General features: G+C 40.4%; 1 long non-coding RNA gene across 1 annotated transcript; it reads left to right on the top strand.

Annotated features, from left to right (window-relative positions):
- The first annotated feature begins 1,050 nt into the window (after positions 1-1,050).
- LOC138739841 (uncharacterized) lies at positions 1,051-24,078 on the top strand. Its single transcript, XR_011342472.1, has 3 exons — positions 1,051-1,136; positions 21,167-21,345; positions 24,006-24,078. It is a non-coding gene; the product is annotated as an uncharacterized lncRNA (long non-coding RNA).
- The last annotated feature ends 1,977 nt before the right edge of the window (positions 24,079-26,055 follow it).

Below are 26,055 nucleotides of genomic sequence, written 5' to 3'. Positions count from 1 at the left end.
GTAGCCATTCTGGCTTGGATTTCCGTTAGAAAGTCTTGGCAAAAACAGTGTTCACCAAAATGTCTCCACACAAGCAGGAGCACCTTCCACATTTCACCCACATGCTCATGAGCATGGGAAACCTAAAGTTGCCATCAGCTATATGCAGTTGCTTGCTGACATTTGATTCCAAAGCAGTGGAGAATCCACAAATACATCTAGCACTAAATTAAACCTGCTATTGGAAGTGATTCTCTAATGACATTAATGGAAGGAAATAGCTGTGAGGTCTTTGTGCATGCAACACCAAATTTGGATTTAATTTAATTTAATATTTATTTACATTTTTCAACTACATGGATCGTTGCTGCAACTCCACAAGTGAACCGGTGTCATACACTTGACAAATTGCAAAGGAAAATGCAGTGGCTGTGCAATGTGCTATTTTTTCATTCATGAATGTACGCTACATTTTGTCCCTCAACTGAGGAGGCAATTAAGAATCAACATTGATATATCTGGAATCATATATAAGCCAAACAGTGGATTTCCTTCCCTGAAGAATATTGGTGAACTAGAGGAGTTTACACAACAATCTGGTGGTTTTACTGTTCATTTTATGAAGATAATATTTTATTTTTAAATTCCAGATATGTAGAATTGCTTACATTCATGTGGGTTGATTTTCAACTTATGCTACTGCATCAATGCCCCAGAACTCTAGCTGTTGGTAACTATTAAACTACTCAATCCATGTGCACTGGGTTCTGTGAGTGAAGAATGGGTCAGAGCAGAGGAAGTCAGAACTCAGAGACTTGATCAGTACCTGAAGTTGGAGGTTGCGAATGGTGGTGGTTGGCCTGAGATCACAACTATTTATTGGGTATGGGAATCAAACCCTCAATCAGGGTCTTAAGCAATCAGATGTTTGGAGATTGTGCCCTGGGTTGATTGATGCTGCATATGTTGGGGAGTGAGGGTGGGGGAGGAGTTAAGATTAGACCTTCACAGGCTCCTGACCCAAAATGGTAACCATCCCTTTGTCTCCACAGATTCTGCCTGGACCATTGTTCCTCCAGCAGCTCTTTGTTTTTGCTCCAGATTTCAGCATCTGCGGTGTTCTAGATCAGTGAGTGGGTGACATGGATTTGGAGGTGGTAAGTAAAGATGGTCCATATCTGGCCAACTATTATTGAAGCCTATTTCTCTCTGGAATGCCCACTGACATGCATTTTTCAAAACAAAAGGGCATTAAATACTTCATCAATGCTTAAAAACTGGAAGGGACATGTTGAATCACCCCTGTTCGAGGGTGAAGGGAGTTCATGTGTAACAAGTGATATCCCTCTCTCAGGATAAAGTAGCTTCCTGAAGCACTGGTTTGACTCTCTGCAGATCAATAACTGAAACAATGATTGTCATATTGAGCAACCAACTGACTGGGGTGCACATCTAAGCTGGTGAGAATTTTATTAAATACCTTTAAGTTATCGTCAGCTACAATTAATGGATACCTGGTGCTGAAAGTGCTTTAGACAATCAAGGATGATATTGGATAAATTTCCAGAATGGGACAGTTTGATCCAGAAATGGCTGCAGTTACATTCTGAATCGGTCCATTTAATTTTCATGTTTATTAAAGGATATAAGCAGTTTTCTTGATCATGGTGTTTTAAAGCTTTGAGAGCAAGTTAAAATGGGGCTATGACTTTGCAATCTCTAAAAATCTATCTCAGCTCAGTACGTGCAATGTGACTACGATGCAGAAAGCCCTGTTGTTGAGCAGCTCATCCATCATTGATGACTCCAGTGCAAGAATGTGATGGGGGAACCACACAAGATTTGCATGAGCTTTCAGAGGTTTGCTATGATCATAGGAGGCTCAATACTGGGCCTATTCTAAGTCAGAAGGGAACCTAATTCCTATACAAACCCTGGACCATGAGGCGTAGATTTGGGATTGGCCTTTTTTGTCAGAACTGTCCTAACCAAGTAGGGACTGGTGGTCACCCAAATGCACTGGAGAGGTGTGGTCAGAGATCATAGTCAGAAGAAGCGAAGATGAAATATCATGAAATTGAGAGCATCTATGAAGTCTTGGATGATGCTGGAGGTCTGATAATTGAGGTGGGCCTTGTGGAAGGGAATGATTGCAACGGTGTACCTTGAAGAGACTGAAAAATGCATCTGATTCCTCCTAATGCACTTTGAGTATTGGAACAAAAGATTATATTGGATTTGGCATTTCAATAGACAATAGGTGCAGGAGTAAGCCATTCAGCCCTTTGAGCCAGCACCACCATTCACTGTGATCATAGCTGATCATCCACAACCAGTACCCTGTTCCTGCATTTTCCCCATATCCCTTGACTCTGTTATCTTTAAGAGCTTTATCTAACTTTTCACAGATTTCACAGATCCACAAGTCTCTGGGTGAAAATATTCTTCCTCATCTCCATTCTAAATGACCTACCCCTTATTCTTAAAATGTGTCATCTGGTTCTGGACTCTCCCAACATCAGGAACATGTTTCCTGCCTCTAGCATGTCTAATCCCTAAATAATATTATATGTTTCAATCCCCTCTCAACCTTCTAAATTCCAGTATAAACAAGCCCAGTTGCTCCAATCATTCAATGTAGGTCAGTAACGCCATCCCGGGAATTATCTTCGTAAACCTATGCTGCATTCCCTCAATAGCAAGTATGTTTTCCTCAAACTTGGAGACCCAAAACTGTACACAATACTCCAGGTGTGGTCTCACCAGAGCCCTGCACATCTGTAGAAGGGCCTCTCTGCTCCTATACTCAACTCCCCTTGTTATGAAGGCCAACATGCCATTAGCTTTCTTCACTGCCTGTTTACTTTCAGTGGCTGATGAACAAGGACACCTAGATCTGGTTGAACTTCCCCTTTTCCTAACGACACCATTCAGATAGTAATCTGCCTTCCTGTTCTTGCCACCAGTGGTTAACCTCACATTTATCCACATTAAACTGCATCTGCCATGGATCTGTCCACTAACCAAACCTGTCGGTTACTCTGCATTCTTGTAACATTCTCCTCACTGTTACCCAGCTTTGTGTCATCTGCAAATTTGCCAATATTACTTTTAATCACTTCATCTAAATCATTAATGTATATTGTAAACACCTACAGTCGCAGCACCGAGTCTTGCGGTACCCCACTAATCACTACCTGCCATTCTGAAATGGGCCCGTTAATCCCTACTCTTTGTTTCTAGTCTGCTAACCGATTTTCTATCCATGTCAGTTCCCTACCCCCATACCATGTGCTCTAATTTTGCCCACCAATCTCCTATGTGGGACATTATCAAAGGCTTTCTCAACGTCCAGGTACACTACATCCACTGGCTCTGCCTTGTCCATTTTCATAATTACATCCTCAAAAAATTCCATAAGATTAGTCAAGCATGATTTCCCCTTCATAAATCCATGCTGACTCAGACCAATCCTGTTACTGCTATCCAAATGTGCTGCTATTTCCTCTTTTATAATTGACTCCAGCATCTTCCCCACCACTTATGTCAGACCAACTGGCCTTGTTTTCTCTCTCACTCCTTTCTTAAAATGCAGGAACTGATCCTGAATCTATAGAACACTGGAAAATGATTACCAATGCAGCCACAATTTCTAGAGCCACCTCCTTAAGTACCCTGGGATGCAGACCATCAGGCCCTGGGGATTTATCAGTCTTCAGTCCCATCAGTCTACCCAACACCATTTTCTGCCTAATATGAATTTTCTTCAGTTCCTCCATTACCCTAAGTCCTCGTCCACTATTACATCTGGGAGATCCAAAGTCTCTGTTCAACTCGTTTGCCATTTCCTTGTTCCCCATAATAATTTCACCCATTTCTGTCTTTAAGGGCCCAACTTTTACCTTAACTATTTTTTTTCTCTTCACATACATAAAGAAGCTTTACTATCCTCCTTTATATTCTTGGGTAGCTTACCTTCGTATCTCATCTTTTCTCCCGTATTGCCTTTTTCATTATCTCCTGTTGCTCTTTAAAAGTTTACTAATCCTCTGGCTTCCCACTCATCTTTGCTATGTCACACTTCTCTTTTATTTTTACTCTGTCCTTGACTTCCCTTGTCAGTCACGGTCACCCCTTACTCCCGTTAGGATCTTTCTTCCTCTTTGTAATGAACTGATCCTTCACCTTCTGTATTATTCCAAGAAATACCTGCCATTGTTGTTCCACTGTCATCCTTGCTAGGGTATCTTTCCAGTCAACTTTGGCCAGCTCCTCCCTCATTGCTCCATAGTCCCCTTTGTTCAACTGTAATATTGACACTTTCGATTTCCCTTCTCCCTCTCAAATTGTAGATTAAACCTTATCATATCATGGACACTACCTCCTAATGGCTCCTTTACCTCGAGTTCCCTGATCAAATCCAGTTCATTATACAACACTAAATCCAGAATTGCCTTCTTTCTGGTAGGCTCTAATACAAGCTGCTCTAAGAATCCATCTCGGAGGCACTCCACAAACTCCCTTTCCCAGTCTACCTGCATGTTGAAATCCCCCATAACAACCATAGCATTACCTTTGTGACATGCCAATTTTAACTCTTGATTTAACTTGCACCTTATATCCAGACTACCGTTTGGGGGCCTGTAGATAGCTCCGGGCTTTTTTGCCCTTACAATTTCTCAGATCTACCCATTCCAACTCTACATCTCCTGATTCTATGTCACCCCTTACAAGGGACTGAATTTCATTCCTCACCCACAGAGACACCTCATCCCCTCTGGTAACCTGTCTGTCCTTTCGATAGGATGTATAATCCTTAAATATTAATTTCCCAGACCTGGCCCTCTTGCAGCCATATCCCTGTTATTCCTACAACCTCATTCTTGCCAATTTCTAACTGAGCCTCAAGCACATCCACTTTATTTGTTATACTTTGTACATTCATATATAAAAATTTTAGTCCGTTACTTCCCTTCCCTTTCACATTGATTCCTATTGCACTTGGCCATACTCCCTGATCCCTTCTCAAGCTTTCTGCCCCATTAATTCTGTTGTCTTTCTCAACTTTTCTTATTCTCTCTTTCCATTTAATTCCATCCTTATAATTCTAGTTCATCTCCTCCTCCCCCCCTCCCCCCAACTATTTAGTTTAAATAAACCCATGAAGCAGTGGCAAACCTGCCTGCCAGAATGTTGGTCTTCCTCCTGTTAAGGTGCAACCTGAGACACCCTCCCCCAACCCTGTACAATTTCTTCTTACCCCAAAATAGATTCCAGTGGTCTAAGAATCCAAGCTTCACACACCAGCTCCTCAGCCACAGATTCAGATCCCCTATCTCCCAGTTCCTACCCTCCTCCAGCTGTCACATTCCTGAAGCTAGAGAAAGTTAATCATTTTTAAGTTCAATTTCCAACTAAATTCTGTCCATTTAAATATTCACAGTTAATCTGATTACCGATGCATTAGATAACAACAGACTTGCAAGGATCAACATAATAACTGAAGATTAGGTTTCAAAGTATTTCAGTTTTAAATCCACTCTCTAATCCATTCAAAGTTGGGTGGTGGGACTTGTTAAAATTCCACCTATTAGATATTAGGTTCCATCACATTTTGGGACATTGAATTTCCTTCAATTATGCAACTCCTCTATGGAGAAGCAGATAGTTTTATGGACATTCTATTAGATCCAAATGTTATTGCAGAGTAATGAGAAAAATGTTAAGCGAATGCTCACTATTACTTGATCTACATATTGTTGCATGTGTCTGAAAACTTGTTATATCTGCAGCCAATGTAACAGTTCTTTATTACAAACAGTAAGATTTGTTTTAATATGTTTATTAATACTAATTGTTATATGCACTGAAATTCTTTCTGGAGGTGAACAGATAGATACTTTGTAAAAAAAAAAGCAACAACCCGAACAACTAAAAGGCACCTACAATAGTGTACTTGTTGGATTAAAAATGACAATAAATACAAAAGATTGCCATAAATATTTTGTTATCCAAGTACAAATAAAAAGTGACTTAATAATAGGGCAGGTGGTCATTTAGTGGTGTAGGTGTATATGTCAGGTCACTTGTCAAAGTGCTACTGGTATCATGTAACCCAATACTTCCTGTTGCTTGATCAAATGGTCAGCGACATAACCAGCTCCCCGGCCAGCTTGCTAGAATGAAAAACAAGACCTGTTAAAGGGTGGACGAACCCTCTCGTAGGATTAATAGCCATCTAGCAAATACATGCCATGAAGCGTGGAAAGGCCATCCCTTGCTTTGAAGCTTGGTCTGGCCATTCACTGCAACAGAACCTCCCCCAGGTGTCTTGGACCTCACCGTGCCGCTGGATCCAGGAGGGGATGTCAAGATGGTGGGTCTGGAGCTGTGCAACCCCTACTGAGTGGGGCATCCTCATTTCAAATCCCACAAACTGACTGAAAGGAACCATCATCATCCTATGGAATGGATGGTCAGAAAGTGTAGGAGCAGTCCATGATAAGTTTGCCCAAGGGGAAGTTCAAGGGTCTGATAGCTATTAGAAAGAAAATATTTTCAGTGTACACAAGTGCACAAAGAAAACAAAGAAAGAGAACTCTAAATAGAGGAATTATTTTTTCCCTAGTAATTTCCAGTAGTATTCTGCAGCGTAAACATTAGTTCTTAGAGTCTTCAGGTTAATATCAGAGGGCTGGCAATGTTCCTCATGATTCCAGGCCAGCATGGTGACAGAACTGGGCTCAGCTATGAAGCTTTCCAATGAATTCAATAGATGAAGAAAATGTTAGTGGTTGTCTGCTGCCAATTGAATATTGTGCCTAGTGAGTCAGCTTACTGAGCTGGAGAGAAAAAAAAACTCCAGTAGAAACAAACAACAGAAAATAGTCTGCTTCTAAGGAATACTGAATGACTGGAAAAACTTTTTTTTGCCTTTACTCACTTTTCCTACTGCAGTCTCTTTTCATAAGCAGGCCAATTGCATTGCATTTCTCTTATGTACAAATCAATTCTTATTTAATGTTTGAATTTGGCAGTGGCTGGTGGATGGTGGGTCAGACTGAAAAGGCCATTCATTACCTGTGGATAATGTTACATCATAGGAGGGGACAGACTCCATAGTTTTCAGATACTGGACTGGTAGCCTTCTTGAATGAAATGCATAGTATAAGAAATGTCCTGTATTACTAAAGCAAGGGTATTCTCCAGAAACACACTGAGAAAACTGTAGCAGTTAACAGTTGCGGGCATCAAGGCTGAAAGTCAAACTGAGCAGTGCTCTAAGAGATGTACTGATCTCCTGTAAGTGGTGAAAGTCAATGAATTCACCTTCAAATGGTATATATGCTATATGCACCACTAACCTCGTGCTGCTCAATTCGCTGCACCTTCATTCCTCCAACCTGCAAGCCTTTCATATGCTTCTCACAGTACTAGCTATTCAACATTGCAGTTATTTGCATACTTACCTTGCTCTAAGACGAAGGAAGACTCAGTAAACCACCAGTCCTGCCACATTGTACGAGCTCTACGACCATGTACTTACACAGATTTGCTTCAACAGCCACACATCTTTCCTACCTGCTTGTCTCCGCTGCCATCTTGTGCCATATGGCTTCCAGCTCTGGTTCCAGACCTTCCAGTTTGACCCACACAAGGATCTCAAATACACTACACTGACTATTGCTATCTTCTCTCACCAAATTCTACAGACCACCCTCACCTCCAAGCAAAAATACCAGCAAACACATGCTCTCACTACCATACCTCTGGATCTCACTCACCATGACTTTCCATGGACCTCTCCTGCCAGATGCACACCTTCAACCATTGGTTATTCACTCAGCTGGATCCATCAAAAATCCTCCCAGAAGACTGCTGCCTCTGCAATCTTCCACAGGTTTTCCACCTCACCCCTTGATGCCTATGTGCTGGAACCACCATGGCAAACTCTCACCCTGGCCCTGGCTGCCTGCAGGCTGGAGCTCCTGACACCTTCAACATGAGTTTCCACCCCATCCCTGGCCACCCACAGACTGGAGCTCCCAATGCTTCTGCTGCAAACCATGGTCCCAGCTGCCCACAGGCCAGAGCCCCTGATGCCTCTGTTGCTAACCCCGACTGTCCACAGTCTGGAGCCCCTGAAGCCTCCATCAATGCAAATACTTACCCTGGTCCTGACCACCCTGTTATACCAACTCCCTTGCCAGTTTCCACACCAATGTCAGCCTCCGCAAGGCTGACACCTTGGATACCTCCACTGCTTGATCCTGTTGTCTCAAGCCCCCACCACCACCCCACACCTTTCCCTGTTTCCATACACCTCTCAATACTCACCCCCATCTACTCCTTTAAGCTCCCCTTTCTTCCCACTCCCCTAGCCCTTGGATCCTCTCATCTCCACAATCCCCTGTTTTCTCCCCTATCTTCCATCCCTACTCTCTGACTTTCCAAATCCTCTCTTCCCCCAATTCCCCAACACTCTCTACCTCACAGATCCCCACTCTGACCCCTGCCTGGATTTTATTATACCTTCCGACCTTCCCCTCTCAGAGACAGAGGGTTCTGTTCTCAGTAGGGGCTTCACCTTTGTCTCTCTTTACCCACATCTCAACGATGTAGAATTCTTCTTCCGTCATCTCCATCTCTGTGCCCATGTTTGACAATGAAGCAACACAACCCTTTTAAGTAATGTCGGATCAAACTTTATACTGTGGGTAAAGTTCACCTCAGCAGGCAAGACCCATATGATATTCATATTCTGCAAAAATTATTAGTCGTGGAAGTGACATAAATCATTAAAATCACTGTGTGTTCGCAGATACCTCTGTGTATTGTGTGCAGAGAAAGGGGACAGAGTTCTTGAAACACACAGTAATTGCATTGAATACGGTATGTAGAGGTGCGATAGTTGAATTTTGTGGACCAATTTTTAGGATAGATTTAGGGGGTACGGTGATACCTGCATCATCCATGGCATCGGGAGCTCAATGGGCGGGTGGCCGGGACTGGGTGCCAAATCCTCGGTCAGGGTGTCAGTAGCTTGGATAGCCGGGGCCGAGGTGAGAGTTCACAGTCAGGGTGGTGAGTAGTCCAGTGGGCGGATGACTGGGGTCAAAAATGGGGGGGGTGGGGGTGTGGTTTGACTTTTACATGCGATATGGAAAATACCACATTTTAGGGCCAAAAAATAAAGGGGAGTCAACTATTAAAGGTGAAGGTAAAGGCTCCATTATTGTCATGTAATACTACATTTAGAATGTAACATACATGAAATTCTTTAACTTTGTCTACGGTAAAGAAGACAGAGTCACCACTTTTTCCAGTGCCCCTCACTGAAATGAGGCCCCAGCAAGGAACAAATTCACAACCCCTGGTTTACAAAACCAGTGCTCTATCCACTGAGCTATCGGAGCCTCATCATACCTATATAAGGTATATCCAATTGCGATTAGCAATTGTATTTCAGGTCATAATATATCCCATTGAGAAGTAAACTAATTCACTAGCCCAATTTTTTTTTGGCCTGAGCATGCTGAACACAAAATTACAGTTTCACTGCCCCTGATCACAATTCAATCCCAGCTTTGAGACAAGTTGATAGACAGCCCTGCAATGCAAAGCCAATGCTGCCCTTTTATCTTCACCACCTCCCACCCACCCCCACCCTCGTTCTCTGGTTATGAAAGAATGAAATCTAGAATCCTCTTGTATTTCTTGAATGAGCCAATCCCATAAAAGTCTATTCCTTGTGCTGCCTTGGCAGCTACCAGCAATACTGTCCTTGCTCTGCTCTGACATGGTAAATGTGGTTTAACGGCAAAGGAGGAAAAACCCAACACCCAACCCCAACCAACCAATTTTCCCCTGCAGCCGCTGCAACCGTGTCTGCCTGTCCCGCATCGGACTTGTCAGCCACAAACGAGCCTGCAGCTGACGTGGACTTTTACCCCCTCCATAAATCTTCGTCCGCGAAGCCAAGCCAAAGAAAAAAGAATTTCAATGAAGATATTTTGCAAAAATCTAGTATATTTTTCCTAACTAAAGTTCTTGTCAAGGAATTATTTCCTGAACGTTGGCCAGATATGGATTTCTACTGGGAACTTTTGTCTTCCTTACTATTCCCTCTGCTGGATTCTCTCAGTTAAATTGTGTTTCATGGGTAACATCTACTAATTTGCACCATCTGGGAGGAATCCAATTGTGCTGAAATCTTGAATTCAGGGAAAAAAAAGCATTTCACAACCTGCTCATAAATCTCCCTATAGACTTACTGTCTGAAACATTGGTAGAAAACATGATACATTTGGAGAAGCATTACATAGTCAGAAGTCAAGCAACAACTAAACTGTGAGTGATTGATCTGTTTAATTAGAGGTCCTCCTGCTCTGTTCTGTCATGTAAGGTTGTTTCCCATTGATGACATCCTTATAGCTGACATTCACAAAGTCATTTTATATTGTGCAGTAAACATCATATTGTGCCAAAGATCTGTTTTGGTTTAAATTTAGAGAATGAAGATGTGTAACAAAAGGCCAGTAGGGTGGTTGTTGCAAGTAGGGGTTTGGGGTGATTGAGGAGATTATGTAAGTGAATGAGAAGTCTGTAGGGGCTCCTGCTTTATTAAAAATATAGGCTTTTTATTGTGGACAAAGAATGAGTATCATTATATTGGACAGTGGCAGTTGCTTTCTCGCACAAGGCTTGTTTGAACATCAAATCTCCTGTATTATGACTGGTACATGAACTCTGCTCTAATTATCAAGAACCTTCAGCTTCTTCTCAGTGATTTAAAGATATGTTCAAATGGAAATGTTATCAATTAATCTTCAGATCAATTTATCTCAGAGTATTGCAAAAGCCTTAAAGTTGACTCAGTCATAATGGAAACATCAATCCAAACCCAATTATTTATGTGACAGGCAGTAATGTAGAACATTTATAAAATAAGAATCAACTTTAAGAATGTTTGGTAAATGAAATTTGACCCTGTAAAGGTATCAGACAGGAAAACACACTTTAAAAGTGCTGAAGGACTGCAATTGGGGAAAATTGTTTTCCGACTGCATTACAGCAAGTTAATTTTAGAAAATAGACTGACAGCTCTACATTAATCCATGAATTGGAGGCTGGTTAAGCTGTACGTCAGGGATTGCACCAAGGAGCTGAGTGTGCAGCAAACTCAATCAGTACATTGGAGCCTGGAAATTCTATTCGATCATGCACCAATACTTGCACTACATAAAATAATATGCACAGCAAAAATAAAAACAAGCACGTTTATAATTTTTTTCACAGGGTCTGATTTTTAAGACTGCCTCTTAGTGCACGAAGGGGGCCAGATATGCACAGTAGCATCTCAATGACGAACAATGCACCTGGACGTAACACTGTCACATCCATTGTGACTGATTGAGGAGATCAATTTAGCCAATTTGCTCAGCCTCTGGATATCATTTGGGATCTTGTCTTGGCATGAATCCTTGTTTCCTCTTCTTTGTCCTTTCTCCAGCTCTACAATCCAGATTCTCTGTATATACTGAAATGCCCATTTCTACTTTCTCCTTTGCTCTTATGTCACTAGACTGCTTATCCCTCTTGTATGATCTATAGCTTCTTCCAGTTAAGCCTTGGGAAAAACAAATTCATTGTCATCAATCCCTGTCAGTTGTGACTGTTCAGCAATTAACTCTATTTTCCTCCCTAGCCACCATCTCAGAATTTCAAACCTCTCTGGTCTGTATTAAATGCTGAATTGATAGAAGAGGGCTTGAACTCATGACATTTCAACTCGGGGGCAAGATTATAGATAATGGATTAAATGTTGATATAAAAGATTAAAACCCAGGTTTAGTTAGAGGTGACCTCTACTAACTTGTCTGTAGAAGGGTAGTGTATTATAAATGAGTATTTAATTGGTGTACAGCGGAAATACTCAACAAGCGCTGGGAATTGAATATGATTTATAACCATTACTATTAATATCCCATGATCTACATGCAAAAACCTTACCCCAAAGCAAGATTGTGACCAGAAGCCGAGAAACAGAACAAAAAAAAACTCCACATAGATTTTGAAGTTTTCATAAAAATACAATTAGTTCTTAATGCTCTTCAGGGAGGAAAACTGCTGTCCTTGCCCACCTAAATCCTTTATGGTCTCAGTCCCACAGAAACATGATTGACTTTTAACTACTCTCCAAAATGGCCAACGATCCCACTTAACTGTATTATACTGCTATGCCCAAAGCAGTTCAGGAAGGCAGCCCATCACCAGCTCAATTGATAAGAAATGTCAGGCTTGATAACAGTCAAGAATTAAATTGAGGGCTGGAACTGCTTAAAATTTGAGATTATAATTTCTAAATCATCACCAATAAAAATCTGTTAAAAAATTTGGGCTCACAAACCAAATCGCTAATAGATTCATGTTCCACGTTCAGATGTCGATCATAAGTATTAAGTACTTGGTTTGAAATTTTAAAATTTGCCTTTAGGCAGAAATAATCCATTGCAGCAGACCTTTCTGGGTTGCATGAAGTTTTAATGAGCTCCAGATGAGCAGATTGAGGATGAGTGCAACATGTTACGCTTCAGGGTAATGCAAATTATACATGAAATAGATTATTTACTTCTCCATTACAGCCAATTTAATTCTCAGAAATTATCCTCATTTTCTGCACAGCACTCTCAGTCATTTGTCAGGGTTTTAGAAATACCGCAGCCAATTAATATATGTAGCACTGGGTACTTGTGCCAATTTTCTTTGATATCAAACATAAGAAATAAATAACCTGAGAAGCGAACTTGCATTTTCATTTCACATCCAGTTGAACATGAAAGATTATACTTTATTGCCAGTATTCCTTTATTTAGGTAGTCCATCAGAGTTGACGATGATTTGTTCCCACTGAAGTTTTGTGGATTATGGGGTGTTTTCGATGTCTTATGCAGTAACTGATAAGTCATGGGGTGAATAAGTGGGCTCTGCTATTGGGTCAAGGCCTCTAAATGCTCATGTGGTGAGGCTCAAGGTATTCAGCTCCTTCCAGAAGTAGTCACAGTCCAAAGATTCTCATGTTTTTATACTGGAACGAGTTTCAGTTCTCCATTGTTAAATATGTGTAAGTCCATTAAAAATGATATTTCAGGTGATTTTTGATATGAAAAGTTGGTATTTATCTCTGAATCATGTTGTCTCTTTGACTCCCTGCAATATTTGACTCAACCAAATGTCTTTTGAAAAAGACGGTAAAGAGCCAAAAATTTGTATGTAGATCTGGAGTTACACAAAGCCTGCAACACTTTATTCAACCAATTTAATTCTTAAGACAGTTATGGTTACTTTTGCTTGCAACAATTTGTATTTCCTGGTTTTTCAATCAGTCAGACTAATGATCTATGGTCAAAGACTTCCCAATTCATTTACATTTATTGTGGATAGTAGAATGCAAAAGATGAACATCGAAAATAATGTCCTTAAGCTTTAGCAACAGTCTGTGCTAGCTTTTAAGAGCAACCTCGTTAATCTCCTTCACCACTCATTTCCTCAAAATCTTTTCTTTTACACATACCTGTCAAATCCCCTCCAACAGTTCTGCTCCCATCCACCAAAGCAAGGGACAATTTAATGTAGCCAATCAATTGATCTAAAAACCTACTCATCTTTGAGATGGGGGATGAAATGAGAGTTCCTGGAGGAAACCCACAAAGTAACAGGCATAGCATGCAAACTCTATACAGAAAGCCCAGAGGTTAGGATCAAACATGAGTAACTGTAGCTATGAGATAGTCATGCTACCTGCAGCAAAACCCTCAGTGGTTGCACAGATGCCATCTAAACCCAAGCTTGAGTGTCTGCATTTTTGTTTCTGACTGATAGGACCATTGGAGCTGACATCAATTTTAAAGACCCAAGCTTGAGTGTCTGCATTTTTTTCCTGACTGATAGGGCCATTGGAACTGACATCAATTTTAAGTATGCCAATAACACTAAAAAAATAATCCAGAGCTGGATAAAGGGCTGAGGCAGGCTAGGACAAGATCAAAAGACACATTTATGATCAGTATACCTGACATTTTCCATCCTACTGGGCTTCTTAGCTTTAGCGAGGCTGGACACCTAATGATTTTAAAATATGGAAAGCTTGAGGATATTATCAATGTGAATGACCTTTATTTCCTTTCCTGTTTCCACACTTTGGTTTATTACACACAGATCAAGAATGCATCCAATATAAAAAAAAATCAATAAACCAGTACTCAGTGAATGACCTTCAGATCATGCAAACACAAGCAAAATACAACTGCATTTTAAATCAAATATGAGGAATAAATATAATGTGCCATCCACATTTTTATTAAGCAATTAAATAATTGAGGTAAAATAAATTAATTCAGTCACTGCATTTGCTCAGCGCTCTGCAAGAAAATAGTAACCAAGCAGGTTAACTTAAAAATGTCATTAAGGGACATATTGGTGTATATTGAAAAATAACTTCTATTTGTTCAGCCAGCAAATTTTTCCACTGATGATTCATAAGCCAAGAAAGTGAATCAAAGCAAATGAGTCATTCACTGGCAGAGACCTTATATTGGACAAACAAACTGCTTTATTCCTCATTTGATATTCCTGTAAGCAGCACTTCATAATTTAAAGGATCCATACATCTATTTTGGGATGAGAATCTTCCAGAAGTTTCTCTCAATGCACTCACTATTTTTTCATCACTGACATGTTTTAACAGCACTGATTGTTGCAATGGACTTGATAAACCAAGTAAAAGAAGCAATGATTTTTCGCATCATCCCTCTTAAATTATTTGCTCCAGAAAACGTTACCAGCTGAACAAATGGAAGGTGCCCCCATTCTTCATTCCAACATCCCGCCTTTCTACCATGATTGTCACTTCATGGAATCCAACTTCCTCCATTCTCCTTTAGGACTCTCAACTATGTTCTGCTTTTCCTTCCCATTAACTCCACCTCTGGCCTAGTGCCAATTTATTTTCTGACTATGCCTCAGTGTCATGCACTTTCTATTTAGTAAATACTACAAGGAGGAAAAACCCAACACCCAACCCCAACCAACCATTTCTCCCCTGCAGCCGCTGCAACCGTGTCTGCCTGTCCCGCATCGGACTTGTCAGCCACAAATGAGCCTGCAGCTGACGTGGACTTTTACCCCCTCCATAAATCTTCGTCCGCGAAGCCAAGCCAAAGAAGAAGAAAAAAGAAGAAGACTATTGAACCTCATTATTTTAAAGACTTTGATGGCTCACAATATAAAGGTATGGTAAGAAAACTGGCTAATTAAACAAGGTTGGTGTACTTGGATACAAAATATTCCTTCATTTATGAACATTCATTTATGATGGATGTTGTAATGCCATTGACTGTTCAGGGTGTGTGCACTCAACTTACATATCTAGTTTTGAATTACAATAAGAAGAGTCCTGATATATCCATAACAATTTTGTCCAGCATTTCCAATTGAGGGCATTCTGATTTCAAGGAATATATCCTTGTAAATCAAGGATTGCCTGGACACATTATATTGCAAGGTCAGTTTTGTTGAACAGATTATTGACATTTGAGCACTCCAGAACTATGCTGGGATTGGTGAAGTTGAATTAGAAACAGCAACTTAAACATTTCTCTGCACTTCGGCTATATTTTTTTCTGCAGCATGAAGTACTGAGAGTACACTGAGTCACTGAGCCTATTTGGTAGCACCACCCAAACCCTTAAACTTTACGATTTTGAAGGACACAGAAGCACACATTGGTAAAAGGAATTAGTAGAGATGAAGGCTTGGTGGTCCAAAGAGCCTGTTTCCATGTTGCTAGCCTCTATTGACAAAAGCAAACAGCCTCATGGGATCTGCATCAACTCCAGATTTCCTTGCCAGTCAAAGTCCTCGAGTCTCTGACCTAACTGCACTTCATCAAAGAAACTCACTGTCACAGTTTCAAAAGCAGCAAGAGACAGACTTTGTCAGCAACGCCTCCAACTCCAGGAATTAAATTGAAGAAAAGCATTGAATAAAGACCTGCAGATGCATTCTGTACAATTGTATTTTCTATTAAGATTGATTGATGGTGGAAAGATAAAGAGCTCAGCACAAAGGCCAAAGGCCAAACATTAATATGGGACTACGAGCTGAAAGCAAAAGATAGGCAATTTACACCATCTTACTCACTTTTTGAGCCTACACACCTTTGTCAGAAACACTGTAGCAAAAAGCCATCATTTGAAGTAAAAATCTCTTCAATATCTTGCACCACTCAAAACCAGGCCTCAGCTCTCCAAGCATGACATTTGCAAAACCAAGAGACACAAGATGCACCAGAGATGTTTGATGCCAGTCATGGTATTGCTTTAACAGGTGTGCTCCAAGATGTTTCAAGGTCACCAGATTAGAAGCTCTCATGAAAAGGAACTAATGAAAGGGAAAATCTCTACAAGCATTAAATCTTGTATCAACAGATCACGATGAAACCTAATAACTGATGAGGGAGAGGGAAACATTCAATCAAGCAAATAACATTCAAAGTCATTTAATGCATCAAAGACTTGCTGCATGTTTAAAGGAAATAAATGAGTGACGTACAAATGACGATGGCAGCAAATTAAGCATTGTGCCAAGAAATTCCTCCTAATTTTTTCAGCAGATCCATTAGTTATTATTTTCTCCCATCACCACCCCTTCCCCACCTTTGAAAAGGTTTCAAATTGATATTTGCCAATTTATTTCTGATTATCTCTGCCTCCACTTCCATATTTTATTTTAATATTTTGGTCTGACAAAAATCTGAAGTATAAACATTTTTCTCTCTTTCCATTCTACCTTGAAATTCTAAAGTAGTCTGAGATCGGTTTTCAGGTAGAAAATGATCGCTCGGGCTAACATTCACGCCTACAAAGAAAGTCCTAATGGTTTACACATCAAATGCAATCACTCCTATAATGCATGAAACATGGTAGTCATTAATTACACAAGATCCCAAAAAACAGTAATTAAAATTACGAGCAGGGAAATCTGATTTTTTAAAATTGTTGTTTGATGAATAGTGAATATTGGCCCAGACACAAGCAAACCTCCTCAACACCACAGATTATTTAATGTTCCTGTAAGAAGGCAGATGGAGCCTCATTTTTATTGGGACCTCCGACAGTGCAGCATTTGCTCAGTACAGCATAAATTTGCCCTCTGACTCAGAGGCAATAAGAACCTACTATAGTGATAGAAGACAGAATAATCATGGGCCAAGTCTTCAATTTGGGCTAATGTTATTGAAAACAACATCATCAATTTAAAAACCATGTCTTTAGGTTGCTATGTGTTAACTGATATCAAGAGTGAATGCGAGATGTATTTCAAACTATGGCACCTGGCCTTTGTAACATTGAGGATGTTCTTGCTGTCGATAATGATTTCACAGGAGCCCAATTTCTTTTTGCCCCTATAAATGAGATAATGGCATCTGAAGTATTTGTCAAATTATGTAATGGTCATGCAATGAAAGTCATTCATTTCTCATGGTGACATTTTTTTCCAAAACAAATGTCCTTAAATAAAAATTAGAAAACAAATCTGAATTTCTTTACATTTTATCAACCCTCTTAAGTGATCCTTGGGGAAAATGATTGAAATTGATGCAAAATAAACTTTTACCTGAACTCTGTGGGTTGTATTTTTTCTTTATTATCAACAATAAGCTCAAAATCTTTCTTCATGTTTACTTTCAGCAGCCCTTATAACCGTTTAACCATATAACCAATTACGGAGCGGAAACAGGCCATGTTGGCCTTTCGAGTCCGCACCGGTTCACTCGAACAGCTCCACTAGCTCAAACCTCCCGCTCTCTGCCAATAACCCTCCACTTGGATGAATCAGAGGATTTGCAACCTGCTGAAGGCAAGAGCGAGAATATTTAAGGCCAAGGATGTGGCACTTTGATTGACCATATTATCATCTCTGGAGACAGCCAGAATCCACGGAACTGTAGCTTTAGACCTAACTATGAAAATATTCAAGCAACAGTGACATCAATAAAAAGCAACACATTTCCTCTCCAGTCACCCGTATTTGCTACGTCATGACACCATTGACTAATATATTAACCACAAGCTACATGGGTGCATTTCTGAAGATCATGTAAGCCACGAGTAATGGACATTGCTGCTGGGCCTGTCATTTTAACAGCCATATTTTGGCATGGCATCTTCATGTGAAATTTAGCTTTTTGTCCAGTTCATGGTAACATATTAAGATGGAGAACAGAATGTTTGTGCTTTGGTTGTTAAATATTTTGAGCTAGGTTATGTGGTTGAATTTTAGTAGTCCTAAAATACTGCAATGTCTGCCAAACTTAGATAGTGGATTTCTCGGGCAATTGTCTGATGTTTTTGAATTTTTAAGAGATCATACAATCAAGGAATCATCTTGGAATGAACTTATGCATACACCACATCTCCTCCCCACCCGGCCCCCAGAATCTGTAGTTTTAGAAGATTATGAAAGAAGGTTCAAGTGTGGAGGCAATGGAAACAACAAACTCATACTTTTTAGTTATTACCATTCATAAGTGTGAAAACTATTATTTTCTTATTATGGTGACTATATTTTAACAAGTTCTTAATGAATTTTAGGAGAGAATTAACCATCATCCTTATTTGATCTACCAACCTACCATTATTGGGGAATAGTTTGTGTTCATAGATAATAAGAACACGAATAGTCTATCTGATTGGGGATTTCCAGCTATTTATCGCATCATGCTTTATGTTCAGCTCTATTTTCCTATTGTAAGGTAAAACATCATGAGATGGGAATGTGTAAGGAGTTACCCTGCCCTGTACAGGGCTGTAACAAGATGTAAATGCATCCTTGTACTTACAAGATAAGAGAGACATTGATGGATTGAGAGGCAGGAAGCTAGCAGGGAAAGGATAGCAACAGTTTTAGTCATTGGACAAGTAATGATATGATGATGTTCTAAGCAAGGGTATAAAAAATCACCATTTTGCTGATAACGGCAGAATGCATTCTCCGACTAACATGTTTAGTCGCAAGTGTTACAATCCGGTAATAAAGAACAAAGAACCCTGATTTCGACTCAGCCTGGTGTTTGTCTCACTCATTCATGAACAAAGCAGACCTAACACTATCAATGCTTTATTTGCTTTGATAACCTTTGATTACTCTCAAAATTGACTTCAGGCACTATATTCTTTGTGGGAAGAGATGCTTATTTACACTGCCCTTTTCTTTCCCATTTCATTATTTAATTAATTTAAATTTTATGATGGTGCCCTCTTGTTCTCATTGCGACAATCCTGAAATCATCCTCAGAATTCTTGCTACTGAAGCAAATTAGAACTAAGTCCCACCATGGCAATTTTATTTGGCCTGGGTGCAGCGACAATCCCAGATCTAAGGTCAAAATCAAATTGTTAGGGAAGGAAGCAAGATAAAAGCCAGACTAGGCGAGAATGGCACGCTTTCTTCTCTAAATGACATTAGGTTAGTCAGATGTTAATCTGGAGAAACAAGGGTTTCCAAGCTATCCTCCCCATTCCATTTATTTATTTTAAAAATGAGATAAATTCATTTTTAGGCCATGCACTCAATTTTCAGGCCAAGGAAAGCAAATAAATTATCCAATTTCCCCAGCCAAATCTGCCCTCTGCTGGCTGTAGTTTGCACATCAAGTAACATTGAGAGGAATGTGAACATTTTCTTAAATGAAAAAGAAAATGCTGGGAAAACACAAGTGTCCTTCAAAAATCTGAAAGAAAAAAGGAGAGATCAATATTTTAAAATTGAATTTTATTTCAGAAAAATTGTGAAGAAGCAATCTTGTTCTCCAAGGTGATATTTGAAGTACGGGAGAACTCCAGATGCATCACCTGTATTATCTGACTCTAAATGTGAAGTTATGCTGAATGTTGTAGTTGTAACATAAAGTACACTTTTATAAGTACTTTAAATGGTTATGAAGCACTTTGAAATGTTCTGATCTTGTTCTTAACTTCTCTTGATTCAACTGGGAAGTGAAGGAGTGGTTTACGGTGTAGAAAGGCAAGTGGATAAAATGGGATAATATGAAACAGTTGAGGTTAAATATGTGAACTACATTTTATAAAAAGGCAAGGTAATTGAAGTAAAAACAAAAGCTGATGGAAACATCTAGGTCAGGTAACATGAAAGGAGAAACAGCTTGCATTCCATGTCCAGGACCCTTTGTCAGTATTGGTAAGTGAAAAAAAGTTATTTTTTCGTAGTAGAGAAGATAGCTCTTGAATGGGTAGAACAAAGGAAATATCCCAAATAGGATGAATCCAAACAGGTTAATAGGGATAATTAAAAGCATGTCATGCTTCTTTATCAGTGTGACAGGTAAAGCTGTAGTGTATATCCAACAGAGTAGATTATACAGAAAATAAGAAAAACTGATTCAAAATAAGACAAAGATGGCTAAAAGAAAGAAAATTACTTTATGGTGGAGAATCCTCACTGGAGCAGTGGAAGTGAAAACATGACACAGGAAAGTCAAAGTTATGCTGATGTTTACCAAAGCCATTTCCTCCCATTCCCTGTTTAATCTTGTTTCACTTACCAGGTTTAGAATCAATTACACCTTGCAGATTTGGGAAAGTTTACCATGAATTCATCACTTTTACACCAATGGTAACTTGCTTCAGATATTCATCTATCAAATTTAAAGTAATAAATCATCCCTGGTTGCTTCCCAGGAGAATTAATGGGCAAAATTGCAACATATTCAGAGAGTGGCTAGAAGGCTTAGTCAGAGAATAAGCTTCAAAGGAACAGAGGAACAGCTGGATGGCTACAGGGATCAAGCAAACATTAGGGAGAGCAATTGGCTGGCATTGGGCAATGCTAGGGTCCTCTGAAAGAGGATATTGAGAATGAGGGTTAAAGCCATGGATGCAAGGATGTGAATTTGGCATTCACATTTCCTGCATTACAATATGATCACATTCTGAAATAACTGACCAAGGACAATGGGGCACGCTGAGATATTTAATGGTGTATAAAACTGAGTTTGCTTTATTATTTTCTTCTGTTTTTCTCTCCTCATTGCTAGCATACTTGAAGTGCCATTATCGATTTTTTACCAATGTTTGATATAACAGAATAGGTTTTTTTTTAATTTTAGAGACTGGTCATTGCCAATTGGGAGAGAAATTTTGTTTACTAAGGTGCCTGAAGGAGATTCGCTTGCCAATTTGCTTACCTCAGCATAATCAATTCCATCCTGGACTACAAGCCTATGAGAAGCAGTCTACAAGATCAATTGCTGGAGGATCTCAGCCAGTCTTGCGGAGTCCATAGGAGGTAAAGATATATTACCAACGTTTTGGGGCTTCAGCAAAAAGTAGACAGGCGTCTCAATAAAGACTGTGAGAAAAGGGGGAAAATGGGAGAGGGAGGAGTCCACATCAACAAACAAAAGGTGTTAACTCAATATGATGAGGAAAGGTGAGAAGTGATTTTGGCTCTATGAAAGGTCACAGAGGGAAAAAGGGAGAGAGAGAAAGACAGAAATAGAAGAAAGGAGAAAGGGGGACTAAATTGGAGAAATCAATATTAATGCCATTCCGTTCAAGGTGCCCAGACTGAAGATGAGGGGCTGTTCCTACAATTTGAGGGTGGTCTCAGTCTGTCAGTACATGAGACCATGGACAGCAAGGGAATGGGACGGTAAATTGAAATGATTGGCCAATGGGAGATCCATGCTTATTGCGGTGGACAGAGCTGAGGTGCTCAATAAAGCAATCTCCCAGTCTGCACCTAGTCACTCTGATGTAAAGGAGATGACAACGGGAGCATTGGATCCAGTAGGTGACCCCTGGAGATTCACAAGTGAAGTGTTGCTTCACCTCCTCCTCCCTCACCACCATTCGGGCCCCAAACAGTCCTTCCTTGTGAAACAACATACACAATATCACATACAAGATTTTTTTTTCTCTGTGGGCCAGGCAGAATTTCTACTTGTTGGCCATGCAAAAAACTGTATTCAAGAAAAGATACGTGCACAAAAACAAATAAGCAAACTTCGCAATATGGAAAAATATAAATATTCAGTAAAACCCCTGGTATTTAGCAGCTATGGAGATTGATAATTGCCAGATAAGCAAGTTTTCTGGTTGTTTGAGACTCACTCTTACATTGCCTAACTAATGCATTTCCATGAAGAATAAACAGTTTAAAAGTAAAAAAATACTAGACTGTACTTACACTGAACAAACTTCACTTGGATGAATATATAAACCTTAGAGCATTTAATTTATTTACAGTCATAATCTTTGAAAACACTTAACTGTTGTTGCATCTGTAGGTTCCTCCCCCACCATGGAACCGCCCAGAAGATGAACATTATAATTAAGCTCCCCTCCTCAAGTTTAGAGACAAAGCCTTACCAATATACTTAATAAGATACTAATAAAGATAAAGAATCTTACTAAACAGGAATAAGGAGACACTTTAAGAGAGTCACCCCACCGGTGAGCGGCATTAACCAGCTCTTCATCCTGGGTGACGCCATTTTATTCAAACATAACTTTATTAAACAGCTGCTACGAGCCAAGCACAACCAAAGCACTCTGCTAGCTGAATATTTGTTCCCATCTTCACCAAAGGTTTATGTGTTACTTCAGAGAACATTTACTTTAAAAAATTTTAACTTTTAATTTTTAAAATTTAGTCTTTATTTTATTTTTGGAAGTTTATTTATTTTCCTTGTTTTTTTTGCTAGTTGCTTGAGGTTGCCAGTTGGTTGAATTCTGGATAACAGGAGTTTTCCTGCATACAGTAATAAATAATTTGCAAAGTAAGAGTCCTTGAATGAATATTCGATTGAGCCTGTTGTTCAGGAGTCTAATGGTGGAGGGGTAGCAGCTGTTTCTGAACCTCATTGTGACACCTACACAGGGAAAATACAGAGGGGTAGAAACAGAGGTGTAGAAACAAAGGGTGGAAACTGAGACGTAGAAATACTGGGGTAGAAACAGAGGGGTGGAAATGGTAGAAACACTGGGATAGAAACATAGGGGGAGAAACGGAGGAGTAGCAACATAGGGGTAGACTCTTTCCTCAAGGTAGCATCAAGAACTGAGCATGTTCTGGGTGGTGTGGATCCTTGATAATTGCTGCTCCTCTCCAACAGTAGCATTCCATGTAGATTTTCTCAATGGTGGGGAGAGTTTTTCCTGTAATGTACTGGGCAGTGTCCACTACCTTTTGCAGGGCTTTCTGCTCTCAGAGATCAGGTGGTAATGTGGTAATGCAGCCCATCAGCACACTTTCCATTGCACATCTGTAGAGGTTTTGGATGCCATACCAAATCTCTACAAACTCCTGAAGAAGTAGAAGTGCTGACATGGTTTCTTCAAGATGACATTAGTGTGTTGGGCTCAGGTAAGGTCATCTGAGATAGTGACTCCAGGAATTTAAATTTGCTCACCCTCTCCACCTTTGATCCTCAGATGATCACTGGATTGTACACCTCTAGTTTTCCCTTCCCAAAGTCTACAATCAGCTCCTTGGTTTTGGTGACATTGAGTGAGTGGTTATTGTTAGTACACCATTCAGCCAGAAACTGCAGCTATGTCTATGGCAATCTTACAACAGCCATGGGGGATTTCAATATGCAGGTTGATTGGGAAAATCAAGTTGCTGCTGGATCCCAAGAAAAGCATTTATAGAATGCCTGCGGGACAGCGCTTTAGAGCAAACTGTAGCTGAACTGACTCAGGGAAAGGCAAATATCGATCGAGTGTTGCGTAATAAAGCAGATTTGATAAGAAACCTGAATATAAAATAATCCTTTAGAGGCACTGATCATAATATGATTGAATTCACTCTGCAATTTTGGAGGAAGAAACTAACATCAAGTGCATCAGTATATCAATGGATGGCTGTGGAGTACAAGTAAGGTATATTTTAGATAAGTTCTTGATTAGGATGTAAATCACCTCGTCAATATTTCTTCACAGGGAATACTTGCACACATTCAAGAGAACAGAAATCATCTATTGGAACTGCTGCCTTGTGGGTGAAAGAAACCTTCAGTGAGTCAGAAGCTGAGTTGCTTTATCAAAAATACAATAAAACCCCTGGTATCTGGCACCTATGGGGATTGGTAGATGCTGGATAAGTGAATTTTCTGGTTGCTTGAGATTGCGTGTTATGTGGATTGAATTCACAGAGAGACAAGGCTGCACACAAGTGTTACCATCAAAGGTAAGTTTTTGAATACATGGGAGACAAACGGGAAGATTTCAAATGATACTTAATTACTCTACTACTAAACAACTTTATAGACATTCATATTGGACCCAGGTTGGACTTTGATACCAGTGGCCACCTATCTTCTTCACACTCCTCCATGTGTACACATTTCAGACAGGGATTTTCAAACACACTCCCGATTCCCTGTACTAACAGGGGTGTGGCTCTCTGCAAGCACTGATCTATCACAGTACCAACTGTAGTGCACACCTTACCAACGACTCCTCCAGTAATGTCCACAGTAGCGATCTGGTGTGGAGTGTTATCAAGGACTTGGATCAAGAGGCAGAGTGAAATAAATGTGGCATGCATCAATCTTTATATTGTTCTGAGCTGGGTGTCTGGCCGGTGATGACCCTGAATCATTTAAATGAACCATTGGTAAGCTATGTACTAATAGGTGGCTGGATTTCAAATTTGATTGATAGATGATGCAACTTCTGAATACATTTCAGACAGGGAGGTCATGTGTCCACCTACAATCCACAATGTTCCAGACAGGGAGGCCGCGTGTTCCTCTACAATCCACATGTAGCATTCCACCCCTCAGAAATCACATCACTCACCAATTACTACAAACACAATAAATAACTGGTTTCTAAACTGCTAAATCTAATTAACATGTCATAACTGTAAAAACATATCTAAAATGATGCAAATTTAATGGATTGATATCTTCTTTTTTTTTTTCTTTGGCTTGGCTTCGCGGACGAAGATTTATGGAGGGGGTAAAAAGTCCACGTCAGCTGCAGGCTCGTTTGTGGCTGACCAGTCCGATGCGGGACAGGCAGACACGATTGCAGCGGTTGCAAGGGAAAATTGGTTGGTTGGGGTTGGGTGTTGGGTTTTTCCTCCTTTGCCTTTTGTCAGTGAGGTGGGCTCTGCGGTCTTCTTCAAAGGAGGCTGCTGCCCGCCAAACTGTGAGGCGCCAAGATGCACGGTTTGAGGCGTTATCAGCCCACTGGCGGTGGTCAATGTGGCAGGCACCAAGAGATTTCTTTAGGCAGTCCTTGTACCTTTTCTTTGGTGCACCTCTGTCACGGTGGCCAGTGGAGAGCTCGCCATATAATACGATCTTGGGAAGGCGATGGTCCTCCATTCTGGAGACGTGACCCATCCAGCGCAGCTGGATCTTCAGCAGCGTGGACTCGATGCTGTCGACCTCTGCCATCTCGAGTACCTCGACGTTAGGGGTGTGAGCGCTCCAATGGATGTTGAGGATGGAGCGGAGACAACGCTGGTGGAAGCGTTCTAGGAGCCGTAGGTGGTGCCGGTAGAGGACCCATGATTCGGAGCCGAACAGGAGTGTGGGTATGACAACGGCTCTGTATACGCTTATCTTTGTGAGGTTTTTCAGTTGGTTGTTTTTCCAGACTCTTTTGTGTAGTCTTCCAAAGGCGCTATTTGCCTTGGCGAGTCTGTTGTCTATCTCATTGTCGATCCTTGCATCTGATGAAATGGTGCAGCCGAGATAGGTAAACTGGTTGACCGTTTTGAGTTTTGTGTGCCCGATGGAGATGTGGGGGGGCTGGTAGTCATGGTGGGGAGCTGGCTGATGGAGGACCTCAGTTTTCTTCAGGCTGACTTCCAGGCCAAACATTTTGGCAGTTTCCGCAAAGCAGGACGTCAAGCGCTGAAGAGCTGGCTCTGAATGGGCAACTAAAGCGGCATCATCTGCAAAGAGTAGTTCACGGACAAGTTTCTCTTGTGTCTTGGTGTGAGCTTGATATGGATTGATATACACAAGTGCCTTCT

Source organism: Narcine bancroftii, chromosome 7 (genome assembly GCF_036971445.1).
Source record: "Narcine bancroftii isolate sNarBan1 chromosome 7, sNarBan1.hap1, whole genome shotgun sequence".
Classification (NCBI taxonomy): domain Eukaryota; kingdom Metazoa; phylum Chordata; class Chondrichthyes; order Torpediniformes; family Narcinidae; genus Narcine; species Narcine bancroftii.
The sequence above is the reverse complement of the archived record's forward strand: the minus strand, read 5'-3'. Positions and strand labels throughout refer to the sequence as shown.